At 41.4% G+C, this 20,792-nt stretch overlaps 1 protein-coding gene across 2 annotated transcripts in view; it reads right to left on the reverse strand.

Annotated features, from left to right (window-relative positions):
* LOC139407587 (protein shisa-like-1a) overlaps positions 1-13,915 on the reverse strand; it is a 37,320-nt gene extending 23,405 nt beyond the window's left edge. For both annotated transcript variants that reach the window (XM_071151412.1, XM_071151411.1), the window contains exon 1: positions 13,736-13,915. The gene's annotated coding sequence lies outside the window, so the exon portion shown is untranslated. The remainder of the gene's footprint in view (positions 1-13,735) is intronic.
* Between the last annotated feature and the right edge of the window lie 6,877 nt (positions 13,916-20,792).

A 20,792-nucleotide genomic window follows, 5' to 3' on the forward strand; every position in this document is an offset into this window, starting at 1 on the left:
TACCCAGTGTTTTCCCAGTGTTACCATGATCCTTACCATTTCTCAATGAAGTATTATGTTTATCCTTAACCGCTGATTCTCTCTTCCCTGCACCTGGGTCTAACCTCACCATGTCACACATGCACTATGAAGTCTGCATTACTACCAGACAGGAGATCCAGATCTGTCAGTTGGTTGATAAGAAACTACTGAAGGTTTCAGTCTGTTTGCAAATTCCGACGAGATAGAGAGAAAGACACACTCTTATTGCATTCTTACGCTCTCTTGTTTTTAATTAAACATTTGCTTCTAGCCAGTGACACATTTTTCTTTCTAAAAATGCTGTTTTGTTTGCTCTTGAGTTTGTTCATTTAATGCGTTTGCATCTTTTGCGGGGCTAGACAGAATATTCCCTTCTGGATATAGATTTCTATTTGATTTATTGTTGAATGGCTGTTCAGCTGTTAAATCCAAGGAAATGACTTCAACCCCTTTGACCCATTTACCGTATTGTCAGCCTAGGAAGTGCAGCATGTAGGGTATCACTGACTTTTCACCTGTATTTGTCTTGTTGAAATGCCTGCATGGAGCGCTAGCCTTGATGTCTCCTCATTTCCTATAGCCACTCAAATAGCCTTTTTGGTTGCAAGCCCTCTGTCTATCCATCCTAATGTACAATACTACTGTGCCAATCTGTCCCCCGAGACACAAGAGGAGTGAGTTTGTGGGGAAATAAGATTAGCTGTCACAGAAGATTGAGCATTCCGGTCAGCTATCGTCTCCAGGCATCAGGTCCTGGTCTCACTGATGGTCTGATTGATGTTCTTTATGAATTCATATCCGAATGAATTGAATTTTATTCCAGTTTTATGACTTTAGAGTTTCAGCTAGAGGCCGTGCTGTGGTCCGTTATGAGCCAACATTTGATAGCTGTAGTAACGCTGGGATCTAATGACTGTAATTGACACACAAGCCTCAACAGCAGATCATGATCAAAGAGCTTAACGGGGACCGTCCGGTGCTGTGCTTTCATGCTCTGGTCTCTCTCTGTATGTGTGTGTGTGTGTGTGTGTGTGTGTGTGTGTGTGTGTGTGTGTGTGTGTGTGTGTGTGTGTGTGTGTGTGTGTGTGTGTGTGGGGGGGGGGGGGTGTGTGTGTGTGTGTGTGTGTGTGTGTGTGTGTGTGTGTGTGTGTGTGTGCGTACATATATTTGTGTGTGTGTGTGTGTTATAAATGTATAAGACTCTTTCCTTTGTAGAGGTGCCATTATTTGGCATGAGTGCATTTTGTTTTCCAGTCTAAATGACCATGCTTGAAATATCAAAAGCACAAAATCCCCCCCCAAATTCGAGGTGCCTTGTGTACATTATACCTGCTGTTCCCGTAGTGACGGCTCTGAAGAGGATGTAGTTCAGTCCTTTTTCTAAAAAGATTAATATCCTCAAAATAAACACAAGGCAGTAGGGTGCAAATGCAAGTGGACTTGCGGCTTGAGGTTGCCTGGGAAACCTTTTCTCACAAAAGAGACGGGGGGGGGGGGGGGGGGGGTAGAGTGGTTGTTGCTCTATCTAGTGAGTAATTAGCATCTGTGGTAGTGAACAGGAAATTTAAAAAATAAAATAAAACAACAAGGCAGGGTTACCATGCCAGGGAGCGTGTTGTGTTTGTGGTGAGTGTGGCCCATCCTACTTTACTGGGCTGCTGTATAGTGTGCCTGCCTGCATGGGAGGATTGTTTTTGGCTTGTAACAGTTTGTTAATTAAAGCTAGAATCCTTAGTTGCTACATACATTTTTTGGACTTATACATGAATTATATATACTAATTGACTCTTGAAGAATATAACTTACAAATGCCTCATGAGCTTAGTTTAACTGTCCCACCACATCAGAACCCAAAATATATGTAAACATTATTTGTAAACAAAGTGAACTATAATTTTGACATAATGGATACCTTACATTTCTCCAGGCCCATCCCTCAGCTATCGCTAAAACACAGGCAGGGTGTCCGATCTATTATTGTTTAAATTAAGGATTACAGTTTTAAGTTGACAAAATCAAAGGAATCAGCACTGTAATCAAACTCAATTCAGCTGGAGGCCTGTTGAGATGTGTCTGTGGGGAGAAAACGCGGCCCCTGCCCCATCCCACACACTGCTCATTCTTCTCTCGTCAGAATCCTCAAGGGCAGATATGAAAAGTGGGTTTATTTTTGTTTGGAAGGCTAGAAGTGGGGTAATTGTGGTGATATTCTTTCCAAAGGCTTTAAAACAACTATTTTGAGCCTGAACGCATATGGGATGAAATAATATTGTCACATCGCTAATTAATATTTTCTATGAATATCTCAATATCTCAAAATCAATCTGTGGCAACTGTAGCAATATGCATTTAGCACTAACATATTTGAGGTTTTCTCATTTCTTTGACTAGACCAATATTGTGAAGCTTGACGTCTCATTGAATATGGATTGATATTGGCAAGTTGAAAGTGATGGAAATAGGATACAGACATAACTTGATTAAGACGTATCCACATGCATGAACCATTCAAAGGGATATATTAGCAACATGCAAAAGCCACCCAGCGGTTTTAAGCAGAGCTGATCTGAATACTCTCTGGGACAAATTAGAATTAAACTGACAATGATGTCCTTTTGGTGCCAAGCTCACTCAGTAATACAAATATACAATCAGCCGAGAGATTTTCGAATGAACCTGCCACTGGAGTTTAACAAGTTGAATTCGTTATACAATCAAGGTCCTCAAAATAAATTGGGGATTGGAATTTATTAGAACCCCTATCATATTGCAAGTTTTTCTCTGTTCCTCTCTACTATCTACAAAGCCCATGCTTCCCAGAGGATATAAAATACTATGGTCCACTTCTCTGAGAGAGAGAGAGAGAGAGAGAGAGAGAGAGAGAGAGAGAGAGAGAGAGAGAGAGAGAGAGAGAGAGAGAGAGAGAGAGAGAGAGAGAGAGAGAGAGAGAGAGAGAGAGAGAGAGAGAGAGAGAGATCAGCCAAATTGAATGAGGCTAAGTGGAGTACGATGAACACAAAGGAAGCAGCTGCCTGTATTGCCACCAGTCAGATAGTCAACACTCATGTCTGGCTGCCTGTATTTTTTTTGTATTGTTGTGGGTAGCTTTAAAGATGCAGTCCGGCACTTACAAATTTGTAACATATTGTATAAATTGGAATTTGTAACATATCCTACCCAAAAAATATACATTATATGAAATGGATGACATAGTACACCATTTTCGTGGGACCCATTTTGGCTCGTGAGCGCTACTTTCAAAACTACTGGCTGAAATTATACAACATCTTAGAAGCATCACTTATAATGGAAACACATAGGAAGTTTTAAGTGTGAATATCTTGTTAGAATTATGTCTCGTTAGAATGAAAGATTTCACTGAGCACCAAAATGTGTTGTAGACTAGATTTACCTACACTAAGCCATTCTCATAAACAGCATGGTTGTCTACTGATATGTTCATTGAGAGTGTTGATGTAATAAATCATTAGGGAATGATTAAGATCATCCAGTAGTTATGGATGATTCTTATTTTCATTAATGTTGCATTTATGTCTCTATGATGTTGGATTCCATATTTGAAATTCCTATCTGGCTATTAGTCCACAAGGTTATTGGGGTAGGAGTATATTTAGAGGCTAGGGTCAGAGGATGATGTGGTGGCAGTCCAAGAGACAACAGTCTGGTTGTGTCTGGGAGATACTGTCTTGTCTGCCCATATCAAAGATCACATACAGGGATAGGACATCTCTCTGGAGGATATTTTTCTGGGTACCCATAGCCTTAGTCCTACTATTGTGGTTGTCAGACTACTTGCCCAAACTATAAATACTGTAACTGAATTTAACAATAAACATATTGACTGAGATGAATGACTTGACATCAATCTCCCTTAATATACAGGATCGGTGTCCCTATACCAGGACGGTTGAGCTAACATGCGCTAATGTGATTAGCATGACAGTTGTAAATTACAGCAAACTTTCCAGGACATAGACATGTCTTATATGGGCAGAAAGCTTGAGTATCAAGTCCCTAACAAGCCCAAAAAGGGTACTACATCCTGTTATCAGAAGTGTATGTAGAGGAGTGTTGGGTTTGGCACAGCATATAACCCTCCTTAAACCAAGATACAGAGACACCGCAGAAGATATACACCCAGAGAGCTCAGACTCCACCAGGTCACAGAGGTCACTGGGCAAAGGTCACACACATGCTTCACACACAAACACTGCTTCTGGGAATCACTCTTGCTCTGAGAGAATATCTGTTTTCTATCACTCTACTCTTGGTTTCAAACACTAATGGTGTTTTGGCAGGTGGTTATATGGACTGTTAACTCCAAAAAGTGGAGAGTTGAGGAGAGCTCTTCCAGCTAGAGCCTGTATCCAGAAATTGTCATGTGAAGTGTTGGGTGGCTGGGCCTTTACTGAGGAATCCCACCTTGTTACTGAGCCTGTCTGTCCTCTTAACCTGTCTGTCCTCTTAATAATACATATATTATCACCTAATGTTCTGTTAGATCTTTTTATCAACTTAAGTTATTGCGAACATTACACGTTTTGAACTTCTATTTGCTATTTCATGGCCTGTAGACATCATTGACCTGAGCTCATACAACTCGTTTTGAGTTTTAAAAAGTATGGATAAGTATGCATAATGCATGGACGATTTTGACTATAACAAATACTCAGATGAAATATATTGTGCTATTTATCACAGACTAATTTGTGTCAAAGTTTAACAAGGACTCTCCTCCTCACCAGTGTCATGATCAAAGATATGATCAAGAGCCTCACATACAATATATCGTTTGGTCATTGTGCTGCCACAGAATGAATTGTGAGCAAGACCTCAAAAAAGCTTTATATACCAGAGCTGCGAGAAAAGTTCTATAGATTATTGAAACAATGTTGCAATTGTTTGTGAGAATGTCAACAGGTGTGATTCCCATGGGGCGAAAAATTATATTGGGGAAAGGTTCCGTGGGGGTTGCCATGGAAGCCAAGAAGGGGAGTGAGGTGTGTGTGTCTGTGTGCTCAAACACACATGCATGTGGGGGTCTGGGAGAGGAATTGTGTCCATCTGATGAATGGGCATGTGCCTGAACTCAATTTTATACACTAATTGTAGACTCACCCATTAATTTCTAATGACTGGTAATTTTTGATTGGGAACACCACAGGCGTACAAAAGTTAAATAAAGCACCCAAAATGTAATGAAAATCATCTAGATGTATTTTGTGTGTTCAGATGCCCTGTGTGGACAAAGTCATGGAACCTTATGACAATCAGATTACGTTAACTACATTTTTCAGAGAAAGAACTTGTAAATCGGTCCAATTCGACCGGATCACAGCAGGAGGGTTACTGACCAGAGACACAGCCACAGTGCCTTCAGAAAGTATTCATACCCTTTGACTTATTCAACATGTTGTTGTGTTATAGACTGAATTCAAAATGGATTGAATATATTTTGAATATATTGTCTCACCCATCTACACACATTACCCCACAATAACAAAGTTAAAACATGTTTTTTGAAATGTTTCCAAATGAAATACAGAAATATCTCACTTACACACCCCTGAGTCAACACATGTTAGAATACCCTTTGGCAGCGATTACAGCTGTGAGTCTTATGGGTAAGTCTCTAAGATCTTTGCTTACCTGGATTGCACAATATTTGGCCATTATTCTTTTCAAAATTCTTCAAGCTCTGTGAAATTGGTTGTTGATCATTGCTAGACAACCATTTTCAAGTCTTGCCATAGATTTTCAAGCAGATTTAAGTCAAAACTGTAACTCAGCCACCCAGGAACATTCACTGTCTTCTCGGTAAGCAACTCCAGTGTACTGTAGGTTTGGCCTTCTGTTTTAGGTTATTGTCCTGCTGAAAGGTGATCTCATCTCCCAGTGTCTGGTGGAAAGCAGGCCGAACCAGGTTTTGCTCTAGGACTCGTTCTTAGCTCCATTCTGTTTATTTTTTATCCTGAAAAACTCCCTCGTCCTTAACGATTACAAGCATACCCATAGCATGATGCAGCTAACACTATGCTTGCAAATATGGAGAGTGGTACTCAGTAATGTGTTGTACTGGATTTGCCCCAAACATAACAGTTTGTATTCAGGACACAACGTGTATTGCTTTGCCACATTTTTTTGCAGTATTGTTGCAAACAAGATGGATGTTTTTGAATATTTTTTATTCTGTACAGGCTTCCTTCTTTTCACTCTGTCATTTAGGTTAGTGTTGTGCAGTAACGACAATGTTGTTGATCCATCCCCAGTTTTCTCCTATCACAGCCATTCAATTATGTAACTGTTTTAGTCACCATTGGCCTCATGGGAAAATCCCTGGGCAGTTTCCTTCCTCTCCGGCAACTGAGTTAGGAAGGACGCCTGTTTCTTTGTAGTGACTGGGTATATTGATACACCATCCACGTGTAATTAATAACTTCACCATACTCAAAGGGATATTCAATGTTTGTTTTTTACCCATCTTCCAATAGGTGCCCTTCTTTGTGAGGCATTGGAAAACCTCCCTGGTCTTTGTGGTTGAATCTGTGTTTGAAATTCACTGCTCAACTGAGGAACCTTACAGATAATTGTATGTGTGGGGTACAGAGATGAGGTAGTCATTCAAAAATCATGTTAAACACTATTATTGCAGACAGTGATTTCATGCAACTTATGTGACTTGTTAAACAAATGTTGTCTCCTGAACCTAGTTAGGCTTGCCATAACAAATGGGTTGAATACTTATTGACTGAAGATATTTCCGCTTTTAATTTTTTATTCATTTGTAAAAAAATAAATACATTGAAAAACATAATTCCACTTTGACATGGGGTACTGTGTGTAGGCAAATATAAAAACATATATAAATTTAATTCATTTCAAATTCAGGCTGTAAGACAACAAAATGTGGAAAAAGTCAAGGGATGTGATAACTTTCTGAAGGCATTGTAGTTCACCTTCTCAGTCAAGGTGAGGTGATGGAACTTTATAGAAAAGTAACGTACTGTGATTTCAAAAACACTTCTGACATCATATATTAATAAGAAGATGAGACAACATAGTGTTAGCTTTAGGAACGTATTTAGTAAGATAAATCGGATATACTTACAGAGCATTATAGATAATGTAGTTCATTATGCTACCGTGATGAAGCACACTGACCCATTCCATTCTGGCATGCTCTCTAAAAAAAAAATCTATATCATTTTAACTAAAATTCTGTCCCTTCTCAAAATATTATTTGAAATATACACTTGGCTCTCCAACCCTGTTCCTGGAGAGCTATATGTCACACACTGACACTATTTTTGATTGGTAAATGAGTCTAGACAGCTATCTAAACTTCTAGTAATCATGGCTGAATTACCGACCTGGGCATGCAGGGCACGTGCTCAGGGGCCCTGACCACCATGGGGCCCCCATTGATGTTGTTAGTTACTCTCACTCAGATATCATATTAACATAGCATAAGTCATGGCAAAATGTGTAGAATTGCAGGATGTACTTAAAAGTTAGTGATCCCAGTTAATGTGACTTACTGTGTAGCGGTTAACTGTTTAGCTAATAGGCTAAGTGTCTGTGGCAACTGTTCTCCGACAGTATTGAGTTTTTAAATTGTATTAGAAATGCAGTAAATGAGCTTCAACTTTCAGCTTCTTAACTTCAGTGTAAAACTAACTGGATTCTGCAACAATTATGGATGATAACGCTCTGAAGGTGTATCAGGGGGAGTTGGGATATGCAAAAAACACATTTCCAATTCACACATGCATATTAATTCACACTTGTAAATGTGCGAAATAGGACAAATATAAGCACCCACCAAATTATTTGTATATTATTCATATTACTATTATTAACGGTGGGGAAGATGGCTCATTATAATACTGTCTGTTCCAGATATCAGGAGTCATAAAAAAAAAACTGATCTTATAATGAATCACATTCCCTCGATCTTTATCCCAGACAACAAGGCCAATACACACAACTACAGTCATTACTACAGACATTACTACGGCAGAAATATCACATGTTCTGTTTAATGCACAGACTTCTCAGTGTCATTTTGTGCAGTTTGCCATGAATATAATTTGATTATGAAAAGCAGCTGCCACATACATCAGTGGATCTGGATCAGAAAGAGACAAAAACTCTCTTACAGATGCACCTTTTTTTATTAGATTTGATCTGTGGTTCCCTCTGTCCCTGTGCCATCCTGTCTGTCAGTGTACGTTCACACCAGACCACATGGAGATGACAACATTGTCAAAGAAGGAAAGTACACCTTGCTCCACTTTTAACCCTGAGAACTATATACCAATCTAGCGTTCCAGTCCCACTGCTCTGGTGAGTCACTCTGCCGCCAGTCAACGGACACTTAGAGGGAATAGGGGGAAGTCCTGAACATGCCTCATGCATTGGAATCTAAACTGCAGATATGAACAGCTTGAGTAAAAATATTATGTTACCCACTGAACATCAATGAACAAATAATGAGAGAAATGTTGTCCCTCTGAGCAAGGACAGTGAGTTATGGGTGGTAATTGCATCCACTCTCTCATGGTTTGTATAAACCCAAACCTTGGATATTACTACTCGTGTTCTGAGTGATGTTGACTTAGAGGTCAGTCCATTTTCTCCAATATAGATAATGATATTCTTGGGAATGAGCTGGCACCTTTGATGGTGGACGTGCATGTGGTCAGACACTAGAGAGGCATCAGGGTCACAGCTTTGACATTATCCTTTTATCTGGGGTGAAAAGTTCATCCTGTCCTGAGGGCTTGGTCAAGTTGAGACAAAGAGGCAGCTAGGGGGACTTCATGCCGTAATGCTAACACATTCACCTGTAATCACGAACAGCAGGTGTCAGACATTGACATTCCTCCCTCATTCACTTTTCATTCGATCTGGTGGCATTCGCCTCTGTATACACCTACTGGCTGAGCATAGGTCAGTGAACCTTAAGTCTATTATATGGACAGACACACTCCTGCCTCCCCACTCTCCCCTCCTTACTGAGCTGTCATTATCTGTTTTATAATACAGGTATAGGGTGTACTGTGACACTGGTCAGTCAAAGGTCAGATCCACTAGTCAAGCAATTGGTCACAGGCAGGTAGAGCAAGTAATGAGTATTGACGACGGGGAGCTGAGCCATTCATTACAGTATGATTCAGACATCGGGCTTTTCAGAACATTGAGTTCCTGCTCCTGTGGATCCATACAGTTTTTTGTAGTATGGATCAAGACATTTTGCCAATGGTAGGAGCATGGTGAGTGGCATGCTGATTCCATGGCATCACAGATTAATTGCTTTCTCGGTCTGATTGTGTTAAAATGCAGAGAAGGCTTCAATAGTACCAATATTAGCACAGTTAATATGCGCCATTTAGCAAAGTGCAGCCATTATTGTAATTCTAAATCTTGTTTATCAGTAGGTCAATACTTCCATAGCCAGGTAGTATAGGATTTAAAAATGTGATGCATGTTCTGTTGACCCAAAGATGCACTTCTGTATACAGAGCATTAACACAGAAGCACACAGAACATTAGTATTCAAAACTGCCAGTGGGTGAAAATGTCTCTGAATTTCAACATCATGTTCTTTATTTTATTATTCCTGCTTCTCATTTCAGCAAGGCTTAGATACACAACAAGAGAGAGAGAGAGAGAGAGAGAGAGAGAGAGAGACTCTACCCTCGTGTTGGGTGACAAAGCAACCACCCACAAATAATGTTAATGTGTATACTGATGGAATGACATTGTAGTGAAGGGTGACTACAAGCAAATCAACACTATTGACATTTCAGTTTAATGAATGCATTTAATGGATTAATGGAATGTGGTTTTATATGGAGTAAACAACAACGACAAGCTTTTAATTTGCACTGTTTTATCCATTGAGCAGACACGGTAATACACAGCAGTAAACGGTGTCTGAATGCATAGAGTTCTCTATTCCTGGTATCAGATATTACACTTGACAGTGTAACAGGGTAGACCGCTAGCTTACTGCGTCTGGCGTCTAATGGTTTTAAATACAAGGCCCCGCGGGCCCACAGACACAGTGGATACACAATACAGCTGATGAGATGAGAGTCTATTATACATATATTCCTGCTAGGTTCCTGCTAGAGATGATCATCTGCTGAGTGGAATTGGATACGGGGGAGCATCAAAGGCAATGTCAAGGAACCGACTGCTGTATATGAACTGAGGCTGCCTGCCTGGTTCCGTCAGTCACACAGAGAAAGACAGAGAGAGAGACTCAGCCCAGAAATGGGGAACTCCGTATGACCTTTATGCAGAGATAACTTGATAAGACTGATATTCTATATGGTATTCTGCGAATTTCGACTACAGATGTTTATTAAAAGTCATTGACAGTTTTTTTTTTCTTAGCTAACCATCTAAATGGTTTGTTTGTAGACTTGGCATGCTGATAACCTGTCTGTGTTATCTTAAATAAGACATCTCAGTCTTATCCCCCCCCCCACCATAAAAACTTATACAATTAAATAAACCTTTCACTTTTCTTTGCTGATAGGGGATAAGTGGTTGTCTCACCTAGCTATCTTAAAATTAATGTATTAACTGCAAGTTGCTGCGTATAAGAGTGTCTGCTAAATGACTAAAATGTCAAATGAAAGACATTTGTTGATATAGCCCTATTGGATTGAGGCTATGTTGAGTGCTTTTAATTGACACCTACCCTTGTAGGGCTCAACAGCTGCCCAGACAGACAGGGTTAGACGTGTGACAGCCTGTGAGACATTAACAGAGTCATGACACTCCAAGCTTTTTTTTGCCTTTATCAGACCTACTTCCTCCAGTTCTTTCATGTTAAAGCCTGAGAAGTACATCTGCTGGATCTACTGCTGGCGCTGTCTACTGCCACCAATTCTGCATTTTATTTTTCATTCTGCAGATACTGTTGAAAAACTGTGTTTAAATGGAAGCAAATGGAACGAAACGGGGATAAACATACCTGAATTTGTCCAATGGAAACTCTCATTTGCAACTGCTGGACTAATTATTACACCCTAGACCAGCTAGATGCAGGCAATAGTTTGCAAGGCGGTATTGAATGTGTCACTGTCTGTCACCTTGATTACTCAAAATTCTCAACCTGTGCACCTGCGATATAAACTTTAATTCATAGGCTAGGTTGTAGCAACCTCATGATGGGTACAGGGAAAATTTGAGTATCATGCAGTAGCATAAATCTATCGATGTTACATTGAACTGGGTGAATGGAATATGAATGACAGTCACCCAATATGCTGTAACAGAAATAAGGCAAAGGTCATTTAAAAAAAATCTTCCTCCCTCATCTTAAAAACTTCTTGGCACACCCATCCCATTAGCGGGATAATTTTCATCAACATCCGTTGAATTGCAGAGCGCAAAATTCAAATGAAATTACTAAAAATATTTAATTTTCATGACATCACAAGTGCAAAATAGCAAAACACAGCTTAGCTTGTTGTTAATCCACCTGGCGTGTCAAATTTCAAAAAAGCTTAACAGCAAAAGCTATCCAAGCGTTTATGTTAGGACATCTTTCAGCAGACAAAACATTACAAACAGCTAGCAGCAAAGTAGATTGGTCACGAAAGTCCGAAAAACAATAAAATTAATCGCTTACCTTTGATGATCTTCGGATGTTTGCACTCACGAGACACAATAAATGTTCCTTTTGTTCCATAAAGATTATTTTTATATCCAAAATACCTCCATTTGGTTGGCGCGTTTTATTCAGAAATCCACAGGCTCGAGCGGTCACGACGGGGTAGACGAAAATTCTAAATAGTATCCCTAAAGTTCTAAACATGTCAAATGTTTTTTATAATCAATCCTCAGGTTGTTTTTACAATAAATAATAAATAATATTTCAACCGGACCGTAGCTTTTTCAATAGGAGAGAGAGAGAAAATGTGTGCTCCAAGTTGTTGCACATGCAAAACTCTGCTGGCACCCAGCCATCCACTGATGCGATGTGATCCTTCTCGCTCATTTTTCAGAATAAAAGCCTGAAACTATGTCTAAAGACTGTTCACACCATGTGGAAGCCATAGAGAAAGGAATATGGTTGATATCCCTTTAAATGGAGGGAAGGCATGCAATGCAACAGGGAGATTTGTTTCTCTAGGCACTTCCTTGTTGGATTTTCCTCAGGTTTTTGCCTGCAACATCAGTTCTGTTATACTCACAGACAATATTTTGACAGTTTTGGAAACTTGTGTTTTCTATCTGACAATTATATGCATATTCTAGATTCTGGGCCTGAGAAATAGGCAGTTTCATTTGGGTATGTTTTTCATCCAAACATGAAAATACTGCCATCTATACTAAACAGGTTAAACGGTAACGACCGCCACTGGTTTACACTGAGAAATACTGCCCCATGTTCCAACCGAGTGTGTGTTCCTATATATCATCTCCCTTGTTTAATTAAAACAAGTGAATTCATAATCACTTACAACACAGACCCCATCAGAGCATTTAATATTAACTTTTCCATTCACTAAATCACTTTCCCTACGTCAGAGAACAGTGTTCTCAGAGAAGGACCCACAGGCGAGCTATTGTGTAAAGCCACCCTGTAAGCATGCTGAAATGCATCCATCAACTAAAATGCAAGAGTGAATATGCTACATGCTCTCAGTGCCATGCCTGAATCATTTCCCAGTTTGCAGTCATTAAATGTGAAGGCTCAGCACTGTGTGCATTAGCCCTAATGGACACATTACCTCAAAATACTCCAAAGGCCACTGTACGCAGACACAATCACAGACATGCACACGTGCACGCACAGACACGCACACACAAGATGCCTCTGGCCACATTTACTCAAACAAAAACTTGCAACCCACAGGGCACAGACATCAATTCAACGTCTATTCCACGTTGGCTCAATGCAATTTCATTAAAATGACGTGGAAACAACATCTATTCAACCAGTGTATGCCCAATGGGAAACAAAGCCCATACGTTTTTTTAAACTAATTTCTTTAGGGAATTCTAAATCATTAGTCAGTGAGAAGACGGCTTTTTGTGATGTACAAAGGGATTGTCCCTCTCCTCTCTAAATCCTCTCAACGCACCTCCACGCGCCTGATTCCAGGTTACCCACCGACAGCCACTGCCAATCTGCCTTAATTGCCTCACATGTAAAGGGAGAGCTGAGAGACAGAACTTGCTGCCCTAGCCTTTCTTACACTGAGCTCACTCTGCTACCATGGTAGAGAGAAAACACTCCACCTGGATATCAGACAATAAGAGAGCACACCATGTTTACAACCCAACCCAGAGTGTAACTTCTCTCCTCAGTCCTCACAACCAAAGAGGCAGGCATCCCTCAACGATGAAAACAGTGTGTCGTTTGACGTAGTAAGTGTGAACTTTCTCATCCTTCAGTCTCTTGACTGTAGAGCTACTCAACATGATGATGTTGTTTTTAAATTGCTTGCTTTTTGTTGTTGTTTACTTTACAGTTCTTTGAGATTTCTTTATATAATGAATAGTGCTATTAAATCTGAATATATGATTAATATTATTATTATAATAAACTATCACACAAAAAACGACTATGGAAATACACACTTTTATAGTGAAAAGAAGAGGTCCACACTGAGCAGAAAGAGAGAAAGAGAGAACTACTAGTTATAAGACCAGTTTTTCAACTCACCTTTGTTGAGCCTATAAAGGAGGGTCTTTCCCGTTCCTCCGTTCAGTAAATGTTTACTCTTTGTTTACTCTTCCTTTGTTGCAGCTTGACACAAATACATCCTCACCCTAAGGACATGATCTAAATCAACAGCGCGTGAGGGAGAGAGGCAGGAAGGAAATGCCAAAGAAGAAAAGAGCACTCTCCTCAAGTCCTCTGCACTGTATCCAACCGGTTAGAGCTCAGCAATAGAGTGTGTGAGAGAGAGAGAGAAAGAGAGAGAGGGAGAGAGCTAGAGAGATGAAGCGATACTGCGTGAGTGAGTGAGAGAGCTAGCGGCGAGCGAGTAGGAGAGAGAGGAGTGTAGCAAGCAGTGTTCACACTAGGGTGACTCTTTAGCCCCGTTTATACCTGACACTTACATGCGTTCTTCGTCCTGATCTTTTCTTGATCTAGTCTGTTTATACTTGTGAAATCGGGATCACAATAAGTTCACAATGCGTATTTTAATCGTCTACACCTGTCTGAAAATGTGGGTGAAATCGAATGTGGACATTTTCCAGACACGGCACGCATGTTAGCACCAGGTATAAACGGGGCTTCTGTCTTGCTTTGCGTGTGTGTGTTTCCTTGCTTTTGTGCGTGTGTTTCAGTGTGCGAGTTATGGCATTCCTCACATGTTGTCTGAAACAGAAGCCACAGGGTCAGCTGCTGTCACCGCTGCCTCTGTCTCTTATCCCATTCATACCAAGACAAAAACCCGCCAACTTTGGCATGCCGTCTTCTTTTTCCTGCCTTTTCTTTATATCAGAAAGATATTGCCAGTAACAAAGCCTGTACTTTAATATCCACCAAACGAGGTAGTCATGAATGCGGTGCTATGTTTTAAAGTCCTGTCAACGGCTCAGTATAAAATGTAAATCATCTTACCGGCTTTAGCACACATTAAATCATGAACATTCTATTGTTGTCCGACATCGTCCTTGTCAGTATGAAAAAGTATAAACAAATAAATGGGGGATTATATAAACATTGCCCAGCATCTTTTTCTTCTTCAGGCAACATACTGGGAATCCTGTGTGAATTAGTTATCTGTTTCTATCTCACTCTCTATCACAGCTGTCTCCCTCTCTCTCTATTTCCCCTCTCAGTCTTTATCTGTCTCTCTCCCCACACCCTCGCTCTCCCTCTCTCTTCTCCTCCTCGATTCCCTACAGTTAATTTGCATCCCAGCGAGAGTTATAATCTAATCTCCGTTGCAAATGGAAATGAATCACACACAACACACATACGTGTAGTCACACATGCACACACCTGCACACACACGCAATGGATGGTTTTGGATTGAATCTCAGAAGCAGTGGACGTTGTTCCCACCCCACCATGAGAGGTCCTTGCTGTCTGTTTAACTGGGCGGGGAATGGCATGGGCATTGTAAATAGCACTCTGTCATCTCTCTACAGGTCTCTGATTTATGATGTGACACATGTGCCCTGTAACAGGATTGAGGCTGTAAGTGCTTCTCTTCCCAGGAGAGTTAATTGTAATGCACAGCACCATGCTACAGAATGCACAGAAAGCCCCTTGCCATCCATATTAGACGTCAAGTGGAAGGTGATTTAGACGCCACCCAACAGACATGGTTGTACAGATGTAGGATCTTAATTTGAGCCGGTTTGCCACAGAAGGAAAATAATCCTGCAGCAACAGGAAATGTGAGTTATTATGAGGATTATAATTAAGGGACATTTTTATAGGGGTTGATACATTTTTTGTAAGGGAAAATCGGGTCAGAAATGTGGAAATGACAAACTTCAGGAGCCTTTTGAAACCTCATATACACTACAAGTTTAAATTGTCCTGCATTGCAGGATCGTTTTTCTGCAACAGGGTGATCAAATTAAGATCCTACATCTGTATATCTGCACTGTGTGTTGATAAAGTGCCATAATTCCCCCTATGCCACACACAGCACCTGAAGATGAAGTGAAGGGGGACCTTTTTAAAAAGGTTGAGACCCTACAGGCAAAGCGTCAATACAGGACTAAGATCGAATCGTACTACACCGGCTCTGACGCTCGTCGGATGTGGCAGGGCCGGCAAACTATTACAGATTACAAAGGGAAGCACAGCCGAGAGCTGCCCAGTGACACGAGCCTACCTGACGAGCTAAATAACTTCTATGCTCGCTTCGAGGCAAGTAACACTGAAACATGCATGAGAGCATCAGCTGTTCGGGAGGACTGTGTGATCACGCTCTCCGCAGCTGATGTAAGACCTTTAACCTCTTGGGGCCTTTTTTTTGCCTCTCTCTGTTCCCTATGTTGTCATTGCCAAGGGATATTTCTTAGGAACCTGTTTTCAGTTCCTACCGCTTCCACTCGATGTCACCAGTCTTTGGAATTTGGTTGAGGTTATTCCTTTGTGCAATGAAGAAGTAGGCCAACTAGGAACTGGGTAACACATTTGTGAGTTGCGCAAGACGTGAAAAGTAGGGCTGGTTTGTTTTCATTCCTGTATTGAACAAAGATTGCCCTGTCTACAATTTGATTGATTATTAATGTTTAAAAATACCTAAAGTTGTATTACAAAAGTAGTTTGAAATATTTTGGCAAAGTTTATAGGCAACTTTTGAAATATTTTGGAGTGACGTTGCGTTTTTTGTAAGCTGTTTTTTTCTGGATCAAACGCGCTTTAAAATGGACATTTTGGATATATAAGGACGGAATTAATCGAACAAAAGGACCAATTGTGATGTTTATGGGACATATTGGAGTGCCAACAAAAGAAGCTCATCAAAGGTAATGCATGTTTTATATTTTATTTCAGCGTTTTGTGTAGCGCCTGCAGGGTTGAAATATGCTAACCCCTTTGTTTACTGCTGGCGCTATCATCAGATAATAGCTTCTTATGCTTTCGCCGAAAACCATTTTTGAAATCTGACATGTTGGCTGGATTCACAACGAGTGTAGCTTTAATTGAGTATCTTACATGTGTGATTTAATGAATGTTTGAATTTTATAATATTTTATTTGAATCTGGGCTCTACATTTTCCCTGGCAATTGGCCAGTTGGGACATTTGCGTCCCGCCTATCCCAAAGAGGTTTTAAACAGGTCAACATTCACAACGACGCAGGGCCAGACGGAATATCAGACATGTACTCCGAGCATGCGCTGACCATCTGGCAAGTGTCTTCACTGACATTTTCAACCTCTCCCAGTCTGAGTATGTAATACCAATATGTTTCAAGGAGACCACCATAGTTCCTGTGCCCAAGAACACTAAGGTAACCTGCCTAAAGGACTACCAACCCGTAGCACTCACGTCTGTAGCCATGAAATGCTTTGAAAGGCTGGTCAAGATGCAGGACCAGACCAGAGCATATAGGGATCCCTACAGGGAATGGACGCTACTGTAATGCATGTTTTTTATTGTTTTTATTTCACCTATATTTAACCAGGTAGGCCAGTTGAGAACAAGTTCTCTTTTACAACTGCGACCTGGCCAAGATGAAGCAAAGCAGTGCGACACAAACAACAACACAGAGTTACACATGGAATTAACAAAGGTCACCTAACAGTACGAGCTCTGAAGATAGATGGGGGCAATCAATTCACATATGGTGTCCTGCGCACAGCTGGGGGTAGAAGGTGGTCTATAGCAAGCAGCAAACGGTGAGAGACTTGTTTCTGGAAAGGTGGATTTTTAAAAGTAGAAGCTCAAATTGTTTGGGCACAGACCTGGATAGTATGACAGAACTCTGCAGTAGATTGCAACTCCGCCCCCTTTGGCAGCTCTGTCTTGCCAGAAAATGTTATAGTTAGGGATGGAAGTTTCAGGGTTTTTGGTGGCCTTCCTAAGCCAGGATTCAGACACGGCTAGAACATCCGGATTGGCAGAGTGTGTTATAGCAGTGAATAAAACAAACTTAGGGAGGAAGCTTCTAATGGTAACATGCATGAAACCAAGGCTTTTACAATTACAGAAGTCAACAAATGAGAGCTCCTGGGTAATGGGAGTGGATCTAGGCATTGCAGGGCCTGGATTAACCTCTACATCACCAGAGGAACACAGGAGGAGTAGGATAAAGGTACGGCTAAAGGCTATAAGAACTGGCCGTCTAGTGCGTTCGGAACAGAGAGTAAAAGGAGCATGTTTCTGGGCACGGAAGAGTAGATTTAAGGCATAATGTACAGACAAGGGTATGGTAGGATGTGAATACAGTGGAGGTAAACCTTGGCATTGAATGACGTTGAGAGAGGTATTGTCTCTAGAGACACAATTTAAACCAGGCGAGGTCACCGCATGTGTAGGAGGTGGAAAAAAGGGTTAGCTAAGGCATATTGAGCAGGGCTGGAGGCTCTACAGTGAAATAAGATAATAATCACTAATCAAAACAACAATGGACAAGGCATATTGACATTAGGGAGAGGCATGCGTAGCCGAGTGATCATGTGGTCTAGTGAGTAGGTAGGCGGGCTGAAGACACAGCAATTCAGACAGCTAGTGGGCCGGGGCTAGCAGGCTAGCAGATGGACATTTAGGGGACGTCGCTATGGAGGAGCCTGCTGAAAAACCCCTTGGACGGATTACGTTGGTAGACCAGTCGTGAAGGATCGGCGGGGCTCTGTATCGGCATTAAAATGGATCCAGGCCAATTGGCAATACCAATTGGTATTGTAGCCCAAGGAGTGGCTGATGGACCTCTTCAGCTAGCCGGGAGATGGGCCTAGCATAGGCTAGCTCCAGACAGAGACGTTGGCCAGAAGTAGCCACTCGGATAGCAGCTCCGATGATCCAGGTGAAAAGGTTCAGAGCTTGAGGTAGGATTCCGGAGATGTGGGAAAAAAGAGTCCAGTATGCTCTGGGTTGAATCACGCTGTGCAGACTGGCAGGAGTTGTCCAGGCTAAAGGTTAGCTGATGACCGCTAGCAGGGGCTAGCTGACTGCTAGCTAGTAGCTAGTTAGCTGGATAACTTATGTTGGGGGTTCCGGTTATAAAGTAAAGAAAATAGCAGATCCATACCACATTGGGTGAGGTGTGTTGCAGGAGAGTATGTTGGAGTTCAGGTTTAAAAAATATAAAAATATATATATATTCGAAATATATGCAAAGAAAAAAAAAATATATATGGGACACGACAAGACGAAGACAAAGACGCCTGACTGCTACACAATCTTGGATTCGAGGGAAGTACAGTAAACTCAGCAACAAAAGAAACAACCCTTTTTCAGGACACTGGTCTTTCAAAGATAATTCGTAAATATCCAAATAACTTCACATATCTTAATTGTAAAGGGTTTAAACACTGTTTCCCATGCTTGTTCAATGAACCATAAACAATTAATGAACATGCACCTGTGGAACGATCGTTAAGACACTAACAGCTAACAGACGGTAGGCAATTAATGTCACAGTAATGAAAACACTAAAGAAGCCTTTCTACAGACTCTGAAAAACACCAAAAGAAAGATGCCCAGGGTCCCTGCTCATCTGCTTGAACGTGCCTTAGGCATGCTGCAAGGAGGCATGAGGACTGCAAATGTGGCCAAGGCAATACATTGCAATGTCCATACTGTGAGATGCCTAAGATAGCGCTACAGTGAGACAGGATGGACAGCTGATCGTCCTCGCAGTGGCAGACCACATGCAACAACACCTGCACAGGATCGGTACATCCGTACATCACACCTGCGGGACAGGTACAGGATGGCAACAAAAACTGCTCGAGTTACACCAGGAACGCACAATCCCTCCATCAGTGCTCAGACTGTCCGCAATAGGCTGAGAGAGGCTGGACTGAGGGCTTGTAGGCCTGTTGTAAGGTAGATCCTCACCAGACATCACCGACAACAATGTCGCCTATGTGCAGAAACCCACCGTCGCTGGACCAGACAGCACTGGCAAAAAGTGCTCTTCACTGACGAGTTGCGGTTTTGTCTCACCATGGGTGATGGTCGGATTCGCGTTTATCATCTAAGGAATGAGTGTTACACATAGGCCTGTACTCTGGAGCGGGATCGATTTGGAGGTGGAGGGTCCGTCATGGTCTGGGGCGGTGTGTCACAGCATCATCGGATTGAGCTTGTTGTCATTGCAGGCAATCTCATCGCTGTACCTTACAGGGAAGACATCCTCCTCACACATGTTGTACCCTTCCTGCAGGCTCATCCAGACATGACCCTCCAGCATGACAATGCCTCCAGCCATACTGCTCGTTCTGTGCGTGATTTCCTGCAAGACAGGAATGTCAGTGTTCTGCCATGGCCAGCGATGAGCCCAGATTTCAATCCCATTGAGCACGTCTGGGACCTGTTGGATCGGAGGGTGAGGGCTAGGGCCATTCCCCCCAGAAATGTCCAGGAACTTGCAGATGCCTTGTTGGAAGAGTGGGGTAACAACTCACAGCAAGAACTGGCAAATCTGATGCAATCCATAAGGAGGAGATGCACTGCAGTACTTAATGCAGCTGGTGGACACACCAGATACTGACTGTTACTTTTGATGTTGACCCCCCCCGCTTTGTTCAGGGACACATTGTTCAATTTATGTCTGTAGAACTTGTTCAGTTTATGTTTTATGTCTCAGTTGTTGAATCTTGTTATGATCATGTTAAATTTGCTGAAAATAAACACAGTTGACAGTGAGAAGATGTTTCTTTTTTTGCTGAGTTTATGATGTCCAGCCAACAGGAAATACTGGAGGAGGATAACTGGAGAAGCTTGTATCAAGAGATGTATGCTGTTTCTGCTGTAATGTTACTCAGCCTTGATAGAGAACATTTATTTATCATCTGTCTAGAGTTGTTCACCCTTATTATTACAGTTCTTGTCCTTTGCAGAGTGGCAATTGTCATTGCTGGGAAGTAATGGTACCACTTAACAGGGAGGCTAAATAGTCTGACCCCTCCAACAATAAGCCAAACAAAGAGAGCAGAAACACAGTCTACTCTTGATAGTTAGAGTTTATTAGTCACATGTACAGGGACGCAGTTGTAATTGCAGGGTACAGTGAACATCTTATGCTCTGGGTTCCAACAGAGCAGATCAATGAAAAAGTACAAATAAATAAAAGA

Source organism: Oncorhynchus clarkii, chromosome 4 (genome assembly GCF_045791955.1).
Source record: "Oncorhynchus clarkii lewisi isolate Uvic-CL-2024 chromosome 4, UVic_Ocla_1.0, whole genome shotgun sequence".
In the NCBI taxonomy this organism is placed as follows: domain Eukaryota; kingdom Metazoa; phylum Chordata; class Actinopteri; order Salmoniformes; family Salmonidae; genus Oncorhynchus; species Oncorhynchus clarkii.